We start from the raw sequence: 23,695 nt of genomic DNA, 5'->3' as shown, positions 1-23,695 counted from the left end.
GAGCTTCTTTTCTAAGTGACGAAAAAAGTTAGACGTAGTCCCCACCGTCTGTGAAAGCGAAGCGCTGCTGAGTTAGCTGTAGCCATCGGATTTCTTATGATTTATGCAGCGCTAATCTATTACTGACTATTAGATAGCTCTTCTGCCGCTGAGAGGAAACCACTGCGCATGTCTCAGAGCGCTGCGGGCGAGTGAAGGGTGGGAAGGGGAGAGGGAGTAACAGAAACACGTAATTGCTTGGATTTTAATCGGTGCTTTTTGCATCCACTGAAAACAAAGATGTTAACAAATAAACTGGACAGTATGCTGTACGTTTAGTGATATTTTCACAGTTGCGGTCTTGACTGGTCTTGAAATAAAATGCCGAGTCCTCAACGCCCAAGACCGAGATAAGACCGAGACCAAATGCGGTCGAGACCGAACTCGAGACCAAGACCGACTTAGAGTACTACAACACTGCTTCATTGTACAATTATTCCCTGAAATTAATTTCTATTTCATCAAGCAGTTGGGAGAAAGGAGATTGGTGTCTTTGGTCAAGGCAATCAACACTACAGATTTCAGTTTTACACTTTCAAGAGCCTCCTTTGTTAAATGTTGCTCCTGTTGTTGAGACTACAAGAGAAGTTGTGTGGCTTTTGTCCAGACTGGGGGAAAATGGATGAGGTCTTTACCCTCTTGGAGTCATGAAACTTGCTTTTCCAGTTCATTTTTGCATAGTAGGCATCTAAAAAACTTCTGACTATACCTCAAATCTTTCAGAAAGGGCTGCTTTCCCTATGCTAGACCATTCAGTGTGCAGATAGATGGCAGTGCAGGTCCCCTTGTCATCAATCTAATCTGAATGTGCAGCGGTTTAAATCAATTTTTCAGCTTTGCAACCTCAGAGTCTGATCTTTCCTTGTTGCGTATGATGTGATTCTTCGTCTTCTGAACTTGACACGGGATTGTTGACCGTCACGGGTTTCACTCCGCTCCTCTGTGTTTAGGGTCATGATGATTCTCAAATGGAAAATGTGAAATGATAATTTCAAGACAGAGGTTAGTTTCTGCTTTTGAAGAGTTCAAGTACCTTTGTATCTTGTTGAAGAGTGAGGGTGATTTCATCTGTAAATGGGAAGATTGTGGGGGGGGTTTCTCTAATGAGATTGGTGCAGAAGGCCATAGTAAAACATAAACTGGGCAAAAAGGTGAAGCTTGTGCTTACTGGTCCCTATATGTTTACTGTCAGCCATAAGATTTTAATCACGACTAAGAGAGCAGGATCCCAGATGCGACTGATAGAAACTGTTTCTTTGTAGAGATATAAGGATATGATTTTGATCGTCCATGAGGAGTTTGAAGAGTCGTTCCCAAGATGGTTCGAAAAAACTAAGGTGAGGTCATTCATTCGCATTACTTGGATAGTTCCTGCCTACCTTCTATCATTTGGGCATGTTTAGCCTGAGCCAGACCCCAGGAAAGACCCAAACGTCACAGGAGGGACTGTTTATCATTTCTAGCCTCCTCCACGGGAAGATAAAGAGTGTTGCTTTGTAAAAGGGATCTCTGAGTTTTCCACCTGGATATTTACATCCACAATCCGGCTTGGGGTAGTAAAATGAAAATATGTGGTAGAAAATGTGAACTTCTGAGAGCTGGTGAAAGATTTCTACAGGTATGTCAGGAACGGAGGATCCTCACACGTTTGGCCAAAGTCAGAGGTGAGACTCCTCTGACATTAATATTCTTCTCTCATTTCCTTCTTCTTCTCTTTCATATTTCTCCTCTACTGTCCTCTCCAGCTCTCTTCTAATCTCTCTTCCTCTATTAGTAGTCTATTTACAGCATATTTAGTCGAGAGTCTGCCAACACTCACCGCTCTCCAGAGTGTTATCAAGCCACTGATAAACTCCACACACATTTATGCAAAGATCCAGGCAGGCACATGATTTCTGATGCAACGAGTCCATGCACTGTTTGTGTGTCTGTGTGTGTGTGTGTGTGTTTATAAACGTACACATATATATATGTGTATGTATATATATGACTTCATATACATACACACACACACACACACACACACACATATATATATATATATAAAGTGGGTATGCCAGGGGTGTCAAACTCCAGTCCTGAAGGGCCGCTGTCCTGCAGTTTTTAGATGTGCCACAGGTACAAAACACCTGAATCAAATGGCTTAATTACCTCCTCAGTTCTCCAGAGCCTTGCTAATGACCTAATTATTCTATTCAGGTGTGGTGCAGCAGAGGCACTTCTAAAAGTTGCAGGACACCGGCCCTCAAGGACTGGAGTTTGACACCCCTGGGGTATGCGCTGCAGTTTCTGCAAAATCAGTTTCTGTCTGGTTTTGAACCAGAGACCTTTTGTGTGTTAAACACACAGGATAACCACTACACTACAGAAACTCATGCTTGTTGTGGTGTTCCTGGTAAAGGATCCAAAAGTTGTCAGAGACTAATGTCAACGATGGGCATGGAACAATGTCAAATACTTATACCATAGATCCTCTCAGAGAGCACAGTGACTTGGTGAACAAACTGTCAGACTTGTACTTGTGCCTAATTTCACATTATGGTCCATAAACTAAGCCTGGGATCAAAAACTGTATTGAAGATCTCAGGAGCAGAGACAAAAGGTTCTACTGAGACTTGAACTCAGATCGCTGGATTCAGAGTCCAGAGTGCTAACCATCATACCATAGAACCACCAAGGGGGAACTTAAGTAAGGGAGCCTTGATTTCAAAGATGCCTACATTGAAGTCGATTGGTGAATGAACCATCACGAAACCTGAAGACTCTTGTTGTCTTATTTCACCCTGTGAGAAGCACAACGTACAAAATCAGTTTCTGTCTGGTATCAAATCAGAGACCTTTTGCTTATTAAGCAAACATGATAACCACTACACTACAGAAACTCAACTTCTCCTCTGTGTTTGTCATTTGCTCAGAGCCAATCAGGTTTGAGTGGTGACCTTTAACCTACAAATGTCTGCGGTCATCAGCCAAGGGACCAAAACTCACCTGAAACAGAGGTGCAAAAAGTGGGTATGCACTGTATGCAATGCATAGGGGCCCTGAACTAGAGGTAATGCCAGAATTAATAATAAAATAAAGACTTTGTGTTATTCTCATTTAGTGACGTATTTATATTAATTGTGCTACCACCCCACGCCACTAGAGGCAGTAGCAGGCCCGAAAAGGTGCAACTTTTGGATTTAGAAGTACACAGAAAGCTATGGAATTGGTTAAAAACTGTGAGCTGTGTTGAAGTAAATAAAAGAGAGAAGTTCAAATACATGCTGAGAGTGAAAATCCTTCTTAAAGATGAAGCTATATCCCAGATTTCAAAAGAAAATAAAAACGGGAGACCGTAGATAATGTAGGAAATAGATGTCATTTGCAGCCTGGTGGGCGCTGCATGCATCTGATGAGCTTACGATGTCAACTGAAAATATGGAACAGCAGGACTCTTCATTGGTGATTGACAATGGATCGAGCGCCAATGCACTGCAAAAAGGGGATGGACAGCCACCCGAGAGGGAGTCCAACGAGAACCACCAGGAACCATTTAACAATTCACTGATCACTGAGCAGAGCAATTCACTGATCAGTGTAGAAGAGTCCATCGCTGGAGAGCAGGAGACAGTCGACACAACAGAGAAAGAACAGCCCTCTAAGTCTGAGGAACAGCCACTGAAGAGGAGGCGTAACAAGATGAAGGTGAAAATGATACCGTGGTCCTTGTGGTTGGAGAAATATGGCCCCGCAGAACTAAGGACCCCAGCTGAAACTACTGGAACGGAAGACGATTCACTGGTTACCGAACAGGATTCGATCTCTGTACTGAAGAAGACACCAGAGAAGGAAGAGTCCTCTAAGTCCAGCACTGAAACTGTTATCAATCAGAACACTTCTCTGCCTGAAGACGAAGATGATCAGGAGGATTCCTTTAAGATGGAGATTTGCGAAAAGGAACTTGTTAGTTTTACAACAGAGCCGGTGACCGAAAAGAAATCTGTCACAGAAACACAGAAAAAAGTCGACCAGAAAGGGGAAAAACAGTCAAAGACCAGGCGCAACAAGAAGACCCCACTGTTGTGGAAATTGTTCCCCCAGCCAGATACTTGCATCGATCTGACTTTTTTTGCTAAAAACAGTGACATCAACGGTCCTCTGTCTGAAAATCAAAGTCACCAGGAAGGTTGCCCAAAAGCAAAAAAAAGACATTGTGGAAAATGTTCCCAAAGTCTGAAACTTGCATTGATATAAGTTTTTTTGCTGAGAATATTGAGGTCCAAAATGTTTCAATTCTGGCTGAAGAACGTGATGAGGTAGCGTCCATGAAAAAGGAAAGTTCTACTAGGAACACTGTGATTTCTACAACAGAGCCAAAGACCGAAAAGAAAACCGTGACAGAAACACAGAAGAAAGTCGACCAGAAGGGGGAAAAACAGTCAAAGACCAGGCGCAACAAGAAGACCCCACTGTTGTGGAAATTGTTCCCCCAGCCAGATACTTGCATTGATCTGACTTTTTTTGCTGAAAACAGTGACATCAACGGTCCTCTGTCTGAAAATCAAAGTCACCAGGAAGGTTTGCCCAAAAGCGAAAAAAAGACGTTGTGGAAAATGTTCCCAAAGTCTGAACCTTGCATTGATATAAGATTTTTTTGCTGAGAACATTGAAACCAAAAATGTTTCAATGCCGGCCAAAGAACATGATGAGGTAGCATCCATGAAAAAGGAAGGTTATTCTACGAACACTGCAACACAGCTGGTCTCCAAAGAGGAATCCATCTTGAAACTTCAGGAGACACTGGATCAAAAAGGGGAGAAACATCCATCTCTGGGAAAACCCATGGACAACACCCAAACTGGAAACTTAACTGAGGTTCCTGTTAATCAAACAGCAGAAAATGTTCAAGGAGAGGGTTTAATTGAAATTGAGAATTTGCCCAACTCTACGGAAACGACAAGTCATGTAAAAGTCTTGTGTGAAGCCAAATGTAAGGAGTCTGAATTGGCACATATGGAAGTACAAAATCACTTAATGAAACAGCTCAATGACATGTCCGATGTAAATCAGAAACTAAACGATAAACTTAAACAGCTAAAAGATCTGACGAGGAAATTACTCTCAGAGAGAAGACAGAAGAAGAGTACTATGGTTTCAGTTCAGACTCAGAGCGAATCACAAGAAACCTCACCAGTTTACCAATGTGTGTCAGTCCAAACGGAGATGGATGTGCCTGAAACCAGATGTCTCTTGAAACCAGTCCGTCAATCAGTATCAACGCAAACGGAGATGGATGTGGTGGAGAACAGATTTCACTTGGAACCAGTTTATAAAACCATTTCAACGCAAACTGAGCTGTTTTTACTGCTTAGAAAACAACCTTCTGAAACACAAATTAACAGACATCAGGATCGACAGACAAAAGTGTTCAAGAGATCTACAGTTGAGAACAGCATAGAGTCAGCAATGAGACATGCATCTGAAGTGAAGGTTTTCAGTAATGAAAACATTTCTGGTGATAACATTGAAAAAGAACTTTCTGTAAAGGAAATAGTTGGAGACCAGGCAGAGACCATCAAAAACAAGATTCACACGAATGAAACAGCCATCGGTGAAGTACTGCAGGTGATAGATGAAGAAATGGTCTCCATAACACAACAAAATGGAGACCACCAGGTTGAGAGAAAGCGATCAACTAAATCTAAATGAAAGATCAAGAGAAAGGCAGCAACAACTGAAAGTTGTCAATGATGAAAACGTTTCTGGTGACATTGAAAAAGAACTTTCACTACCTGAAATAGTTGGAGACCAGACAAAGATCATCAAAAGCGAAATTCACACGAATGAAACAGCCATCGGTGAAGTACTGCAGGGGATTGAAGAAGAAACGGTCTCCATAGCACAACAGAATGGAGACCACCAGGTTGAGAAAAGACGTTCAAAGAAATCAAAACGAAAGATCAAGAGAAAGGCAGCAACGAGAACATCTGAACTGGAGAGCCTCTGTAAGGAAAACATTTCTGGAGCAAACATAGAACAAGAAGTTTCTACAGTAGAAACAATTAGGGATCAAACAGCCTTCGTTAAAAAAAATCTGAACTGGAAACTGTTTTAAACCCGATTGAGACAGATCAACACTTGATCTCAATCAGTGAGACAACAAAGCCAGATTCGGAAAAAATACCTGACAGAAGTCCATCCAGCATAGATATCAACTGATGATGAAGATTAGATTTTAAAAAGGGGCGGGGCCACATGCTTTTTGGTAATTGGCGGTAATTTGAAAAAAAGCTACTGTGATTTTTAATTGGACATTTTAATATTGAAAAGACAGGACTGCACGGTGGGAAATGTCTCACCATGCAGGTGTGGGTTCACTCCGGGAACTCCGGCTTCCCCCACGTTCAACGACATCAGTAGTCATCTTCATCCATTGTAAGATGTTTAATTCTAATTCGAAACAGAAAATCAGAAAACCACTTTTATTAATTAGAGGGAGATTTAGAGAAAGAAGATGAAAACAACGTGGAACAAAAAGAGGATTTTAAAAGTCTAAACCGATATAAACTGGGAAAAAATTTGAAAACTGTCTTTCTGGGCAATCAATCAATCAATGAAATTTTATTTGTATAGCATGTTTCAGCAGCAGGGCATTTCAAAGTGCTTTACATCATTAAAAACACAGTCATGTGGCGTTAAATAAACAATAAAAACATATGTGAAATGTATGTATTTATATACAAACATGTATACATATCTGCCTCTCTATAGATATATATAAATCTATATATAGATGTGTATGTATATCTATATATCGATGTCAATCTATAAACATATACCCCTCTCTCTCTCTCTCTCTCTCTCTCTCTCTCTATATATATATATATATATATATATATATATATATATATATAAATGCCTCTATATACATATAAATCTATATATAGATATCTATGTATATCTATAAATTGAATATATTGATGCCAATCTATGAATATATACTTCTCTATCTATTTATATATATATATATATATATATATATATATATATATATATATATATATATATATATATATATATATATATATATATATATGTGTGTGTGTGTGTGTGTGTGTGTATGTCTGCATACACACAGGTGAGCCTGTTTTTAAGCAGTGACATATGTCAGTAGGCATGAGCATTTCTACAGGTAAAGTTAATACTTCTTTAAGACACACAGGCCTTCCATGTGTAGAGGTTGTGTCCATATGAGGACACACGTGTGTTTCCGTGCATCCCTGTTTGTGCACATCTGTGTTTATGCACACGTTATCAGCAGAGTCCCAGTGTGCTCGCCGAGGGCCAGTCTATTTAGTGTTCATAACAAAGCCTTTTACCGTGGCTCCAATCAGGATTAAACCCTTATCAGCACACACAGACCACAGGACACAGCCAGGCGGCATGTGAGACTGCATGTGTGTGTGTGAGAGAGAGAAAGACACAGGAGTGGGGGGCAAAGGGGATTATTTTCACATGTGTTTTTTGGTGTTTTTGTCTATGTGGAGGGACTTTGAACATAAGTTGACCATACAAGCTTATGGTAATGTGAATGTGGCCCAGTGTGAATTTATGCACATATGCAATCACGTGTGTGTGTGTGTGTGTGTGTGGGGCTGGGGGGGTGCGTGTGTGAGTCTGATCTGAGTGAGTACACTCAAGTGTTGCTGTAAATATGACAGTCTGAGGCCAGATTAAATCTAGATTCAAAGCTGGCAAACCCCCCTGTGGTTTAGATAATTATCATTATTCTGTGTGGGTGGGTGGAAACGTGTGGATTGCTGGGTGTCTGAGAGACATATGAGCTGGGGAGACAAAGGGGAGTGGTTTGTGTTTGTGACACAAAAAACAACAACAAAAAAAAAGAGTCCATCACAAACATCAAACAAAAACACGTAGTCTAACAGTCACAATATAGGCAACATGTTTAGTTTGTTGCTCATAAAGAGAAGCATAGCTTAAAAAAATAAATAAATAAATACAAATTAAAAAAATATATGTCCTGCATGTTTAAACATCTAGATTTTGTACATCTGTGCACCTTGCTCCTGGCCTCCTGTCCATAAAATCATCTTTGTTCTTTTTTTTTTTGGGTGGGGGGGTCAAAGATTTGATCTGAGGTCTAGTATCCCATTAGAGATCCAATATACAGTAGGCCTTTATTATGATGATAACGCTGCATCTTATTATGCTAATTCGGAACATTAATATTCATGAGCAACACTGCCACCAGGGAGGAGTCTGCGACAGACACAACAATGAACCAGCAAAATAAGATGAAGCCATGAATAAAAAATCAGATGCCTCTGGAGGATTATTTACACCTGGCTGTCTGCTCATTGTTCCTACTGTACAAGAAAAGTGTGTGACCTAGTGTAAAAGCTGAAAAAGTCTGTATTGTTCCATCAGCCCATTTTATACTATTTTAACTCATAGTTTTTGCATTTTATTGTATTACATTTATGGATAAGTAATGCTTTGTTATTCATTTGTTAAGATCTGTTTTGTTTTTCTTTTATTGGTTTTACTAAGACGACACTAACATAATTAAAACACAGTCAGAAACGTCCTTTCTGTACATATTTGAGATGATTCTGATCATACCACATTGTCTCTTTTCTCACGGCGTACTGCAAGCCTCTACATTTATTTAATTTGTGTGAAATGCTTGAAGAAGAAATTGTTTATTTAAAACAAATCTCCCCAAAGCTGCTGCTTGAAATAAGAAAACACCCTAAGTGAATGTGGTTGATTAAATAAACACCGAGAGTAACATGTCTCCAAAGGAAGCAAAAAGCATTTTCACAAAGCTCTCAGCCTCTGATTTTGTTTGGGGGGGAAGAAAGAGTTTTGCTGTTTTTCCTTAAAGTTTCAATTATTCATGGACCTTTGAGTTTGCTTCCAAATTAAAAGCGTCAGAAGTAAGAAGTCTGAGAAATTATGGCCCACTAAACGTACCGGAGCCATGTCATTTTTTTGTTTTAGATTATAGTGGGAATACATTAAAAGCAACGCAAAGCAAGTTTATTTATGTTGCATCATTCATGCAAAAGGTAATTCAAGGCGCTCTATGGGAAAATGGAGAAACAGCAGTGCAGTAAATTACATTAAAAACAAGAAATACCAAAGAATTACAGTTAGAATTTAGCCATTGGATTAAAACGGGGGAAAAAAATAAATAACATTGTAAATATTCAAGTCAAGATCCAAGACAATATTATATAGTTTAAGAAAATTATAGAAGGGAAGATTTGCAAATAAATCAAATATGTCTCATGCATATTTCTTTAATAAATGTATTTGTTTCATGATTGAAAATCACTTTCCTTTTTGCTGCTTGTCAGTGTACATTCTCATTTTCCATTTAGACCTGTTGAATTACATTTTCTTTTCAACACAGCAACACTTTGAACAAATAACTTGTTCTTTCTGTTAAAGTCCATCTCCTTTGCTTTTGCGAGTCCGCTCTCCCACTGCGGTCTACATCAAAGCATCACCACAATCTGATTACACATTTTTCTCCAGATGTAGAGGCAGATATTTAAACCTGACGTGGCAGCAGATGTGTTTCAGTCTGTTCAAGAGTGAAAACCGGGTAGAGAAACTCTGGAGCCGACGAGGGAGTGAGTGTGAGCACGAGATTATTCTGTCACATCTCATGTCAGGATTGGATATGTAGATTTAAATGGCAGCGAAATAGCTTACGGTGTCTATGTGGTTCACTGCAACACCATGTGACCTGAAATATTACAAGCACTACAACCAAAAACTGTGAAGTGAAATAGTTACACATTGGGTACATTTAAAAAATAGCTGGATAGATTCAGGCATTGCTATCTGACCAGACCTATATTTAGCAAAAAAGTAAATCTGCAAAGGAAAAAAAAAAAACATTCTAAGTCGTCCTCTGACCAGTTTCCATATGTGCAACATTCAGTGTAAAGAAGGTTTTCTACATGTCAAGAAACTGTGAAGTCATCACCCAGTATGTGTGAGAAAAGCTAGGCTTGTGCATGTCTGCTTGTATGTTCTAATGAGCATCTGTCAGTGCAGACCTGATAACCACGTTGACACCCGAGGTGATTTTCTGCTGCCTGCACAGCGAGGTCAACATCTGGGCTGAGAGAACAGCCATCACACACCCAACACCATTTCTGTCATTAAGAACTGTCTAACCAAGGCACATGATTTCTGTCTGACACAGATATATTAGGCCTGGATAGCGCTCACACACATTTTTGCAACTTTTTCTTATTAGTCAAGTTTGGGCTTGTAGCTCACATTAAATTTGTCGTTTCCATATCCAGACTTCAGAAATACGCACTGCAAAGTCTCCAGCTCAAATTTAAGTTCATAAGACAAATATTTACGCTGTGTATATCTGGAGAGGAGGAGCAAGTCAGGAGGGAATGTCTGAAACATTTTCTCCATGACTGAACAGAGAGAAAATCCGGGAACATAAAAGCCCTCTGTGGCGAGTCCAGTCAAGAAAACTAAAAATTGTAGCAGCATTCGGATGTCTCAGCACTGACTCAGACCAGCGGTGTGACTTTGAGACACACCGGTGTGTGTCAAAACCATGCTGTCACCAGAATACTTTATATTAGCAACCAGTGGCTGTGGAAGACACAGCAAATGAAAGCAGCTGAAAGTCACATTTTTAACACATAATCAGTTTTTGTTCAAGGGATAAAAGTGTGAAGGGCAGCAGCTGCTGAAAATACTAATTTCTACCAAACTGTGCAACACAATATCATGCTAAGACAGAAGAAATTACATGGAAGAAATGCTTTATTTTTAGGCTAAGATTGTGCTTAGGGTTAGGGAAACAAGATTTTGTGAAAGTGTCCAAGTTAAACCCAATAATTTTTAACATCCTCTCCAGAGTTTAACCTAAATCTGAACCCCACATTTCATTGTTAACCTGCCTTTACTTTACTGGTGTCAATCCGCAACCAGAAGCCAATGTGAGACAAACTGCTTAACACTGGTTTAGTTTATCATGGTTTTATGTGCTTGGCTTGTTTAAGGCGTCCGAGTGTAACATTTGCAAGGTTGTTGATGGATGTAGTTAGTTATGCTAAACAGAATGGACCCAGGGAGGCTTTATGATACACCCACAACATTTTTGTTGTGATGCAAAAATCTCAGATTGAAGGACTAGACAGCTTTATCACTGACCCTGTTGCCACATAAGAACTGGGACGCCCCTTCTCCTTGCAGTGAATGTGCAACATGTAGGGTTGGCTAGACATTACACACAGATTTCTGACAGTTTTACAGCATTGACTGCATCTTCCCCACCATCTCACACTGATAAACTCTGCTGCACAGGGGGTTGAACTGTGCAGATTTAAGATTTCGAGGGTGAAAGGTGAATGTTTTTGCCAAGACACCTACGTGACCGACATCTGATAAAAACCTCTGGAGACGGAAATGGAGGATGTTACCTGGTAAAGCGTTGTGTGCCCGAGTGACTGGGTGTGAGTGTGAAGAGAGGGAGGCACGTTTAATGTGTGGCGGTTCATCTGGGTAAATGTGGTAGTTTGTGTTTCTATTGGTCCATTAAAGTGAACAACACAGAATGTCAGTTTGAAACATTCGCTGGGGACTCTGTGTGTGCTACCTCGAGGCTCCGCAGGTATGTGTGCGTGTGTGTGTTTGTAGTCCACAGAAGCGTGACGGAGCCAGAGGCAAAGGAAGGTCACCTCACGTGCACAGCTCAGTGGAACAGCGCCTGGCGAGTGTGCATGAGAAGCCAAGCACCAGCAGTCTCCCAAGGACAACAAAGTGCTTATCCAGGAGAGAAGAAAAAAGAGGTGGGTTAGAGTGCTTCCTGATCAAAGACACACACACGCACACACACACACACACACACACGCACACGCACACACACACACACACGCCCACGCACACACACACACACTATTCAGTAAACAGATTTCTTCAGTTTTTCAGTTGTTGCTTTTTCTTTTCCATCAATTTTTATCATATTCAAAAAAAGATTACCTGAGGAAATTAAAAAAAGGTATCAAATAATTTTGTCATCCAATCCAACCTGCCTGTGAAAGATTTGCTACACCAAACCCCATAACTGGTCGTGCCACTCTTTGCAGTGGGGCTTCATCATGCTTTTTGCAATATTCGACAGTTCTTTACATCACTGTGGATAAATGCTGCCCCACTCTTCTTTGCAGAATTTCTTAAAACTCCAACAACACTGGAGAGATTTTTCATGACCAACTTATTTGAGGCATATGATGGAGACCATCACTGATGAAATAAGATCGATATTATGTTGTGTTTAATTGATTTGCAAACCAATTTTTTCTTGTTTCAGTTCTTTATTTCAGTTACATTTTGACATTTAGTTAGTTTCATGCGGGCGGGGAGGACTGGTCATCCTTCCTGTACCGGAGCAACGTGGGTAAAAGTGTCAATTTGTTTGTTTCTTAGGATTTCTTTTGGCTCAGTTTGAACTTAACAATTGTTTGAATGAACATTTACCTTTCCTGGTGTCTCCTCAGCAGGGTGAAGTAGCAAAAGGAGATGAATGCACCAGCAGGTGCTGTTTAAAAGCTCCTGGAGAACATCGTTTCTGTCAGTGTGTTGGTGCAAATGTGTGCTGCAATTCTTAAATAATTGCAGCCAGTGCAATCTCATTTTGTTGTCATGCCTCCTTTTAAACGTAGAGCCTCTACCTGTCAAAGTGATGAGACGTGCTAAAGCACCTCAATCAAATTTAACTCTGGACATTGACCAGGCAATTAGTTGTAAAACATTAGTTTCTTTCTTCTTTTTTTTTTTTTTGCCATTTAGAGGTGGAATTGCTGACATGCTCTAGGTCAGGAGTGGGCAATCCTGGTCCTCAAGGGCCGGTGTCCTGCAACTCTTAGATGTCTCCCTGGTCTAACACACTTGAATCAAACAGCTGAATCACCTCCTAAGTGCAGTCAGGTTGTCCAGAGTCCTGCTAACGACCTCATTATTTGACTCAAGTGTGTTGAAGTTGAGACACATCTAAAAGTTGCAGGAGACCGGCCCTCCAGGCCTGGAGTTGCCCACCCCTGCTCTAGGTTATTGTCCTGCATGTAACCCAGGTCAAAAACTGATAGCTGGAGATTCCTCTGCAGGATTTTCTAGTTAAGTGCAGATTTCATGGTTTAATCAATTAAGGCAAGTCATACAGGTCCTAAAGGAGCAAAGCAGTCCCAACTCATCACACTACAACCCCCATGCTTCCTTTTCTGAACTGCTGTGTTAATATTATATAAGGAGAGAAGGGCAATTTGGAGAGGCCAATTAACCTGACAGTCATGTTTTTTGGATTGTGGGAGGAAGCTGGAGTACCTGGAGAAAACCCACGCATGCACAGGGAGAACATGCAAACTCCATGCAGAAAGACCAGGGCTGGGAATTGAACCCAGAACCTTCTTGCTGCAAGGCATCAGCTCTACCAACTGCGCCACTGTGCAGCCGCAGACATATATGCAAGATATAAAAAGATATAAATGACACACTTTCTTCAGAAAACATGCTATTTTTCTGCAAAGGATTTTTCATACTTGATGAACTCTCCATTTTGATGCAAAAGGTTGATAACTCAGCTTTTTGTGCAGTTTCAAGAAAATGCTGTGCAGACAAAAATTACAGAAAAGCATTGGAGTTGTTTTTTTCTGTTTTTTTTGCTTCATAAACATTTTACTTTGAATGTCATGAAATTAATGACTAGTGTTTTAGCTGCACTCTATATCGCATGGCAGCTGTTGAGAGATCTGCACACATTGCACAGAGGATGTGACATCACACACAGAGGCAGCTGCAGCTGCCACTACAGTCTCTATTTAACTGTAAATGCCATTGTAGAGAGTTGAAAAAGAATTTCACGGTGCATTTTAACTATACAACCCAGAACATTTTCCTCTCCGGTCCCAAAACTTTCTATTTATCCTTGTCCACAAGTTTGACTGTAGGGTTGAGCAGCATACTAAGATAATATGTAGCTTTCATACAGCCCAAGGGCTTTTTTTTTTTTTTTTTTTTTTTTACATTTCCCATTATAACTGGGCAGAAATATGGGGCACTCATTATGGAAAATAATTTGAATAACACAAAAATGTATCACTAAAAGCACATCCCATGTTGTTTTTCTCATGTTTCAAGTACCGGTATAACACCTAATACCCTCAGGACCTTCAGCATTTACTGGTGGTTGACTCTGAAGATACAGTAACTCCTTCATAAAAGATGATGCCAACAAGCACATGATCTGTTGCTTTAATGATAATGGCACAACTGAATCACTTCTCTGTGTTTGTTCTGCCAGGTTACACCACAATATGCTGCACAGTTTTTTCTCCATTAGTGTATCTGTCATGTACTAGTCAGGAATGCATTACATTTGGCCACTTACTAAGACATTTTTAAAGACCATTTTTAAGTATGGGTGTCATATGGCAGCTTCCCATTTCAGTGCAGAGCCTTGTTTTGTACAGTAAGTGGAGCTGTCCGTTGGCACCGTTTCACTTCGCTCTCCTCTTCTCTCTGCCATCGGTGGTTCAGCTGTTGTTTCTCATTATAAAAACCACCTTATTGTGTTTCTTATTATCCAAAGGTGCTTCAAGCAACTGGTATACTCTGTGCATCGGAGTGTGGGCCTGATTACGTGTGTGTGTGTGTGTGTGTGTGTGTGCGCGTGTGCGTGTGTGCGCGCATGTGTGCGTGTGTGTGTGCGCGCGCTTGTGTGTGTGCGTGTGTGTGTGTACAGGAGTTGCCAATTGGAGTCTTTATTTGCCTCCAACCTTCTCTCGCTCAATCTCAACTCAGGTGTTTGTCTCTTCAGTCCCCTCATTATAAGAAGCACCTCACCCCTGTTTCCCCCATCCTCTCCTTCCCATGTCTTTTCTGCAGCCACCCTCTCTCTCATCGCTCATCCTCATCCGCCTGCCTATCCTTCCATCCCCCCTTTTTCTTTTTACTCATTATCCAACAGCTTGAAGCACAACCACTCTGCCATATGTGAGTGAAAACTGCCACCTCTCACTGTTAGCTTGTATTATATCGAGCCTGCTCCTTCCTCAAAGTTTGCCCCAAACCTTTGGCTTCTCCTTTTCTTTTTAAGAGTCAGTCTAATTAACCAAGTTTCTCACAGCTAGCAGCCAGCCATGTGAGTCTGCATCACGATTGTGTCTGGATTTGAACCCATGTTTGCTGAAACTTCTGCTATCTTAAGTATTTCTTCCTCATTAGTGAAGGAGCTCCTCATCAGCCATGTGTGAAGCTTGTTTGGTAGCCTTATTTACTGGCAGTGTATGGATGACAAGCCACTTGTCTCAATTTCATTTAGAAAGGGAAGCTACTTTGAATTGTGCATCTTAATAATGCCTCTTTATTTCTTACAGCTCATACAGTGCCTTCTAAAAGTATTCATACCTGTCAAAGTTTTTCACAACCAGAATTTCAATGTGTTTCACTGGGATTTTATGTAGCAGACCATCAGAAAGGGTGGCACAGTGAATGGACATCATTAAGAAGACCAATGAACACAGCACACAGGTCAGGGAGAATTTGAAAGTCTGATTGGGTTATAAAACAATGTTACAAGCTTTAATCCTCTCACAGAGTTCTGTTAAATACATAATCTGAAAACATTAACAAAAAAACATAACTCTAGATGACCTAAAAAAGATCCACAATTTAAGAAAGGGAGTCATTTGACAGGACTATGATTAGATGTGCACTCCAAAAAAAATGAGGATTTTGTGAAAGAGGAACAAAAGGAATGCTTTTATTAAGTTACCTAGGAAGTTCAGCTACATTATCAAAAGCCACATAATGGACACAATAAAGATGAGTAAAATGGTGGTCTGGTCACAGACCGAAACCTTTTGGTCAACATGCAAAACACTATTTGTAGAGGAAAGTTGTTACTACACACGGTTTTAGTGATGGTTGGACTCCCACTCATGATGGGAAGTTGATGATGAAATGTTTAATGAAGAGTGTAGCTGGAACAGCTTAACATTATCGAAAGTAAAACACAGGGAGCAAAAGAAGCAGCACCATCAGAGACCAGGAGATGAGAAAATGGGAAGAAACCAGTGACTTCTGAGTTGAAGAGGGAAGGTAAAATACTGGGAACTCGATTAGTAGAACAATGGACTGGTGCTAATTAGAAGCAGAGTGCAGCTGAGTGAGAAGGAGGCAGGCTGAGGGAGAGAGAGAGGAACAGGAAATGAGAGAGGAAAGAGGAAAGCTTGGGAATGAGCAGAACAAAACTAAAAAGAAATACAGGATACTTGAGCACAAGGTATAAACAAAAAATGTGACGTAGCTGAAATAAACAACTACAAAGAAAACAGCTGATCGAAAAGAAAAGACGAAAATGGCTGATCTAAATCAAAGCAAGAAATCAGAAAACGAGAAATAACTGAGGCCAAACACAGATAAAAAATGATCAAAAATACAAACCTGGAAAAAAAATAAAAGAAAATCAACCCAAGAGCTTTACCTAAACATCCCACAGCAACCACTGTGCCAGGATCGTGTTGTGATGAAGCATAGCAGGGTCAGGTGAAGCTGGCCAGAGTTTGTGGTCAGATGGACGGATCTTATTTCAGTTTAGGATTATGAATTTAATAGTTTAGAAACAGCCTTATAACCCTTCTCAGATTCATTGGGGGCAACAACAGCCATCTTAATAACTGTTATGAGTTTATAACTGCGTAATAAAAATGAGTAATATTCAAATCCAAGAAGGTTGTTACAGCTTATAATGGATTTCTTCCATTCTAACCCTAATGTTCAATAATTAAATTCACAGCCACAATAGATCTTACTCTACGGCTCGGGAAGTGTTGATTAAAAAGACGTCTTCTTCTCTACAGAGAACTGCTTCTTTCAGGCTTGACAGTTTGTCCCCCTCACAATGTTGGTCAAGCGACACTCTCTCCTAGTTGGCGACTGCTCAGGTTAGCGAGAGGATTCTGTTCCTTAAATGAGCAAGTCAGCATTCTTTGTGAAAGTCCTCCACTTGGATGACGACGCTATAACTCACTTCCTGTGTCCCAAGAGGGTCAGGCTTGACTTGATGCAGTGAGAAATCATGCCAATTAGACGCCTCAACTGGCACTTAATTACCACTCTGAAGAGGCTGATGGGCCATTAATTAGCAGGACATTAACAGGACTGATTGTTCATTAACAGCAGAGCATATTAGAGAAGATAAGACCCGATTGTAATGGAGTCTGGTGGAGGAGAGGAAGGCTTTATGCATCTCCAATAGAATTAAGTGACCTGCTACAGCAGTCAAGCCAGGGATAATAATATTAGCCGTGGCCATAAAAGAAAAATACCATGTCCTGTATCTGGAACTTTATACTGCTGAGTTAGTGCTGACTAATGTTACTTACTACCGGTTTCAGAACAGGTACCAGAACAAAACAATGGAATGCTGTGTTCCTGCACACTTTAAATTGGCCAAAGGTGAAAATGTTTGTTTACCTTCACCTTATACTCAAATTTGAAGCCAGACGATTGCTGATTACCAACCCTAACCAGCTTGTTTAGTTTGAATCCTGTCCAGACATCCAAACAGGTATCAATATGTGGGCTTTGTCATGCTTTGGGTCTTTTGCTGGCCCATTGACTCCCTGTTAAGAACAAATACAAATTAGAATTGAAGCATCCTGTGTACTCTGATTCAACTACCATCTGACTTCTCCTCTAATCAGTGAAGAGACCTGCTTTTTCTAGTTGTGTGTATTTTTATTTAATGTAAACACAGTTCCATGTTCTGGGAACATGCAAAAATGTTTACGTTAATTTTATTTATTTTTTTTGTAGCTTTTTTACCTGTGATAAATATTGGTCTCAGCGTTTAATCCACAGCTTGAATTTGCCAACGGGATATTTTTTCAAGCGATTGACTTAGATTGAAACATTTTTAATCGTTTTGAGTTGTCTTGGTTGCATTTAAATTGTTTGTAAATCTGTTAACTGCTAACTTGATTTATTTTTCTGGCTTTTGATAAGAAAAGCAAAATAAGAGTGTAAGCCAAAACATAGAGAAAACAGAGCACAAGGAAGAACTAAGAAATTCAACACAAAGGATTGAATCTACAGAGAAAAACCTTGATGACAATAATAAACAACCCAAAATAACCCGAATGCAAAAGCAAGTGAGAAACAAAAACACGGAATACTCATAAATCGTGACACTTTTGGTATTTTCTTACGTGTTTTGTATTAGATATCTTAAAATATGTAGAAATAATGTGTGCTGACTGGGTATTTAACTTCACCCCAATCTATGAACTTCAGATTTTGTTCTAAAATTGAAATAAAATGGTGTTGGTTTTTTAATATAGCAAAAATAAGAAGAGAAAAATTCTACTCCCATGGCTACCCACTGTCCTTTGCGTTACAAAAAATATCATATTCTGGCCACCAGGCGGCGTTTTCTGCTGTGACTCTAAAGCTTTGGTTTCGTCTGTCCTGATCCATCTCGTCTTTGTCAGGCCGCTGTAAAGGTTCCCAGGGGAAGGAATGTTCCAACATCTCCGACTCGTCATTTCCCACCTCATTTACCATCACACTCCCTCTAAACACTAGCTCTGCATCTGAATGGATGTCTGTAGGTGCACTTGGGGTGGTTGCTTTTTCTCTCCATGTGCATTTGTCTCAATCTGTTCCTTATATATTCACACATGTATCTGAGGGCAATGGACACATTCAAGCTTACAGGGTGAATCTGAGATTATTTATGTTTTTTTCGTTTTGTTTTTTTATCTGGAAGAATCAGTGAGAAGTTGTTCTTCTTCAAGGACACAGTGGGCCAGAGTTGTAAAAAAAAAAAAAAAAAAGAAACAATAAGTCTAAACCGACACATTCACACATACTGAGCCTGTAACTTTTGTTTTACCCCAAAACTCAATCCAATTATCTCTTTTCTTTCTCTGCAGCGTATCCAATATATAAAAATGGCTTGGAGACACGCAGTAAAACAGCAGTTATTGGACGTAGTCTTTCTCATAAAGCCTCTGAATTATTGATATAAACTCCTCTCCACCACTATAATTTAGACAATTCAGAGCAAGTAAGCAGTTGGTTTTTTTATTTATTTATTTACAGTTACAGGATTTTATTTTTGTTATGAACGAATAAAACTCAAAGTCGTACTCTCCCATTTTTTACTATCTGATTCAGTTTTGCATAAATAAATAAAAAAAGTTCTATGTAAAATGGTCTTGAAAGAGGCATCAGACACTTCCTGGAGAAACATGAGTATTTACAAGTTCATTCAAAGTCACACGAGATCATTTTTCGAGATGGCGACTGAAATTCAAACAACAGCCATCAGACAGCAAATTGGCTTTCAGAGCTGAGCTGGTGATAAAATATCTGCTCTGAGACACAGGTTTGAAGTTACACACGCGCTCACACAAACAGCTGAAAACACACAAATTCACTCCTGACATATAATAGCTTTTAGGCACAGTGAGGCATTGAGTTGCATCACCAGCAGGAGTGTGAATGGATGGGTATTATCATCCCACTCTCTCTCACAAACGCACACACACACACACACACACACACACACACACACACACACACACACACACGTATACACTCACCATGGTAGGTAGGTATGAATAGATGGTCTGTCTCTGGTAGGTGAGATTGGTTTCATCTGTCGTTGAGAAGGTTGCAGGGTCACATCCCTGCTATTACCTCTGTTTCCATACAACGGTACTATATTCAACAGAATCTAGGTTTGTCTGATGGATGGAGCTAATCCAGCAGACAGACAGGTAGGGAGGCGGGTTTCTGTCTATACAGGCTGTTCCATTTACTTCATAATAGGTGGCAGTCCCAATGCAATTGAGGCAAGTGACAAAATATCGGAGCCTGGTTTGGGTGAAGTTTTCTTCTTTGGTCTTCTGCTTCGCTGATCCACGTTTGTTTCGGAGGAATGTTAAGATTTGATGCAACCTTCTTGTTTTACCGATTCTGGTTGTTTAGAAGTATTCAAACTGTTGTTTGACTGTATTGTAAAATTATTTATATGCATTGAATTGATTGAACTGAGTTGAACCAACCTGAACTGAAGTGAACTAATCTGAACCGAGCTGAATTGAACAGATTTGGTTTCGGTTAGCTCACATTCAGTAAAGTTAAATCAGATACAAATAAATAAATAAATAATTAATTGACCTTATCGGTTTAAATTGAATATAACTGAACTAAACTGAACTGAAATGAACTGACCCGAACTGAATCCACATTGAACTGAATCAAACCACGCTGAATCAAAGAGAGCTTCTTTGATTTTAACTGACTTATTAAAGAGAAATAAGTTGAATTGAACTGAGCTGAATGACAGCAAAGCGAAACGATTTGAGTTATGTCACATGGACAAGAATAAAAAAAACTGAAATTAATTACGTCAAAACTGATTTACAAAAATTTGAAGTGGATTAAATTAAACCAAACTGCACAGAATCCTAATGAATTGGATTAAGTGTTTTTTTTTCCTCCACTATTTCAGTAGTTGCCCTGTAAGGTTGTTTTAATACCTACTAACACGTTTCAGTTTATTAAAAACTTAATTACAACCAAACTCTTAATGACATTCTCAACGACCGCAGATGCAGTCAGGTTTTCTTTATTGAATGCCAGTGACTGTTTACAGTTTGAACAGGAGAAAAATGTGTCTTACACAAAAATATATGCTGATGTACCGGTGGTGAAACGGACCATTTGAAAGATAAATATGACATTAGTACAAAAGAACGGCATCAACTGTTGGAGACTAAATAAGAGCCAGAAGAGGAGGGAGAGGAGCCGGCAGGAAAACGAAGGGAAGGACAAAGAGGAGATGGCGAATATTGCTCACTGAAGGACAATCATTGTCTATCAACATGAAGAATTACCTTTCTCTTTGTCCCTTTTGCCTTCATGCAAGTACACGTACACACAAAGAGAAACAAGCTGACCTGCAAGGGAAAACTGATTCAATCTTCTGTGGGATTAACAGGGATTTAGCCCAGTGTAATGATATCTGAATGAGTTGATTAGTTATCTGATGACACCTTGTAGTTTGACCTCTACAGCCCAATAAAAACTGGGAGCCGGGGCCGCTTGCTTCTGCTTGCATTCGAAGCGGGAGGAGGAAAATCACTGCCGTAGGCCTCCTCGAGACAGCGATCAGTGTTTCTTCTTGGTTAAATGAACCATAAAACTGTGATACTGTGCGAGCAGCCACAGCATGATCACTTCTGGGCAAAAAGTCACTTTTCATGTGGTTTGTCCCTGTTAGGGCGGTGACAAATCACAGAAGAGGTGACGAAGTAGACCGATGAAGGTGGTGAAGGGCAAAGGCTTACCATGAAGTCGAAGAAGAAGAGCAGTGATTAAAGACGCCCTCACACATGAGGAAGCCGTGATGCCGGCGAAGGTAAAAAGAGAGATGGGAGAAAAATGGTGAGGGGCACACTGCTGAGAGAAAGTATTTGCTCCCTGATTGATTGAATTTTGTCTTTGTAACTTCATTTGTCACAGTTTCATTTTTCACATTTGAACCCAATTTTAATTGTAGATGAAGATAACCTGGATCTATAAAAACGAGTATTTTATTTCTTTGAGGGGGAAAAAAGGGCTGTAAGAAGGTGTTGAGAAGAGATTGCTGTGCCAACCCTAAATTATTTGAAGCTCCCATCTGGCCACCACTTTGAGAACTATCTAGGGACACCACTGTGTCCTTGACTAGCCGAGACATGAGTCCAACCTGTCTTAACTTACACTTGTCTGACATTGACTTATTTCTCTATTGCCTGCAATGATTTTTTTAATTGTTCAGAGAAAGCTATTCCCTGTGTGCTCATGTCCTTCCAGTCAGACTCCAGTGCTTTGGATTCGGCTTAATATTTTTGTTAACCACCAAATGCCTGGTCTTACCTGTTATTTTTCCTTGATTGCTTTTAATAAAAAATATCTTTCAAGCGAACCTGGAAACTACTTCTCAGGGCTACTTTGAAAATTAGAAAAATGCCTAATTCCTCTTAAAAGACAATAGGGAAAAAAAAGAGTGATTCAGGACCTTCACATTACGTTCGGTTACTCAAGGTTTTACAGCAGTGCATAAGCGTCATTATGATTACAGCACTAAATCTAACATGATTAGCAACTAGTAATAGAATGACTAACGCCCAAAGATGGGCTGTGTGTAAATAAAGAACAGAGTGTCTGCAGTGTGCAGCGTGAGCTTGCAGAAGTTCAGTGGAGCAAACACTTGTAAACAAAAACAACTGATGGTTGTCTCATTGATTTCAGGTCAGCTACTGTGCGCGCTCCATGACAGCTCTTTTGCAGTGCAGCAGGTGCTGAATCCTCCATCACTCCAAGACGAGCCTTCAATGTGCATCACAATCAATGTCATAATGATGGTTATTATATGATTGAGCTGCAGCTCTCAACTGCTTACATCCACTTCCACATCCATCCTAAAATCAGTAATGATTGTCATCAGCCAGCTTATTCTGTCTGCTTGTGAGTCAGATTTGAAAGTCTGTCACTGGTTCTTTGTGGTCTGTTGCCTGTGTAAGCCCGTGTCTGTATTAAATAAACTGTGACAGCAGTGTAAGGCTGTACTGAAAGTTCACTTTGCCACCTGTTGTCAACAACCACAAACTTCCAGGTATTTTGTTGGAATCAGAAAGACCGAAACAACGTAGTCTGTAAGTGTGGAGAGGAAGGACACGACTAAATTAACCAACTTTTGAAAAACATTGTGTATTTGTATTACTTTAATACCCCTAAATAAAACTAAGTACAGCAGATTGCGTTTGTTAATCACCTGATTGTTGAGTGTGAGTCCACAGGCGTGTAATTCAACTTCAGGAGAAAATAGAGCATTCTGAAAAATAATGCATTTTTTGAACCATCATTTGAAACTGGAGGACAGTACAGATAATATGTTTATTCCAGAAAAAAGATAAAGGAGATCCTTGAGCCTTTTGATCCAATTTACTGTTTGAAACCTTGGGATAACCTTTGACTCTGGATTTACGCTTGATAATCGTGTTAAATTTCCGGTTTGACCCCGTTTCTACAATTTGAGAAACAAAAGCCAAGCTTAGCTCCATTGTCTCTCGTGCTGAGATGGAAATCTTAATTCAGTCTATTGTTTCTTCTTGTCTGGATTTTTTGTAACAAACTCTGTCTAACCAAAGCTTCCCTAGACCAAAACGTTGCTGGCAGGCTCTTCACTAAATCTTCCCATTTTTTCCCTGACTCCACTGCAAGTGCAGCTACATTGACTCTAGTTATATTTTTTGAGTGCATTTCATGATTCTGCTTTTGACTCAGAGAGCTCTAAATGGACAGACACCTTACATCAGATGACTACTGCATCCTTATAGTCCCCCGCAAAAAACGGAACACTAAAGCAGACATAGTCATTTGTTCTGTCACTCTGGAGCTCTCGTCCACATTACAGAGACAATCTGACTCTGTAATGTGGATTTCATTAGTGACCTCTCACCGGTATCTATCAACAAGCACTTGTTTAAAAGGTACTCCGGCTGAATAAATACAAATCCAAACGGTAAATAAATAAATAACTCCCTGACCTTAC

At 40.0% G+C, this 23,695-nt stretch overlaps 1 long non-coding RNA gene and 1 other non-coding gene across 2 annotated transcripts; one reads left to right on the top strand and one right to left on the bottom strand.

Annotated features, from left to right (window-relative positions):
- Positions 1-2,639: 2,639 nt before the first annotated feature.
- Positions 2,640-2,711, bottom strand: trnaq-cug (transfer RNA glutamine (anticodon CUG)). Its single transcript has one exon. It is a non-coding gene; the product is annotated as a tRNA-Gln (tRNA).
- A 4,967-nt stretch (positions 2,712-7,678) lies between these two features.
- LOC108167018 (uncharacterized) lies at positions 7,679-22,907 on the top strand. Its single transcript, XR_001777409.2, has 3 exons — positions 7,679-11,879; positions 21,380-21,517; positions 22,393-22,907. It is a non-coding gene; the product is annotated as an uncharacterized LOC108167018 (long non-coding RNA).
- The last annotated feature ends 788 nt before the right edge of the window (positions 22,908-23,695 follow it).

Source organism: Poecilia reticulata, chromosome 16, assembly GCF_904066995.2.
Source record: "Poecilia reticulata chromosome 16, P_reticulata-male-v2, whole genome shotgun sequence".
NCBI classification, from domain to species: Eukaryota; Metazoa; Chordata; class Actinopteri; order Cyprinodontiformes; family Poeciliidae; genus Poecilia; species Poecilia reticulata.
This window is presented reverse-complemented; position numbering and strand designations above follow the sequence as displayed.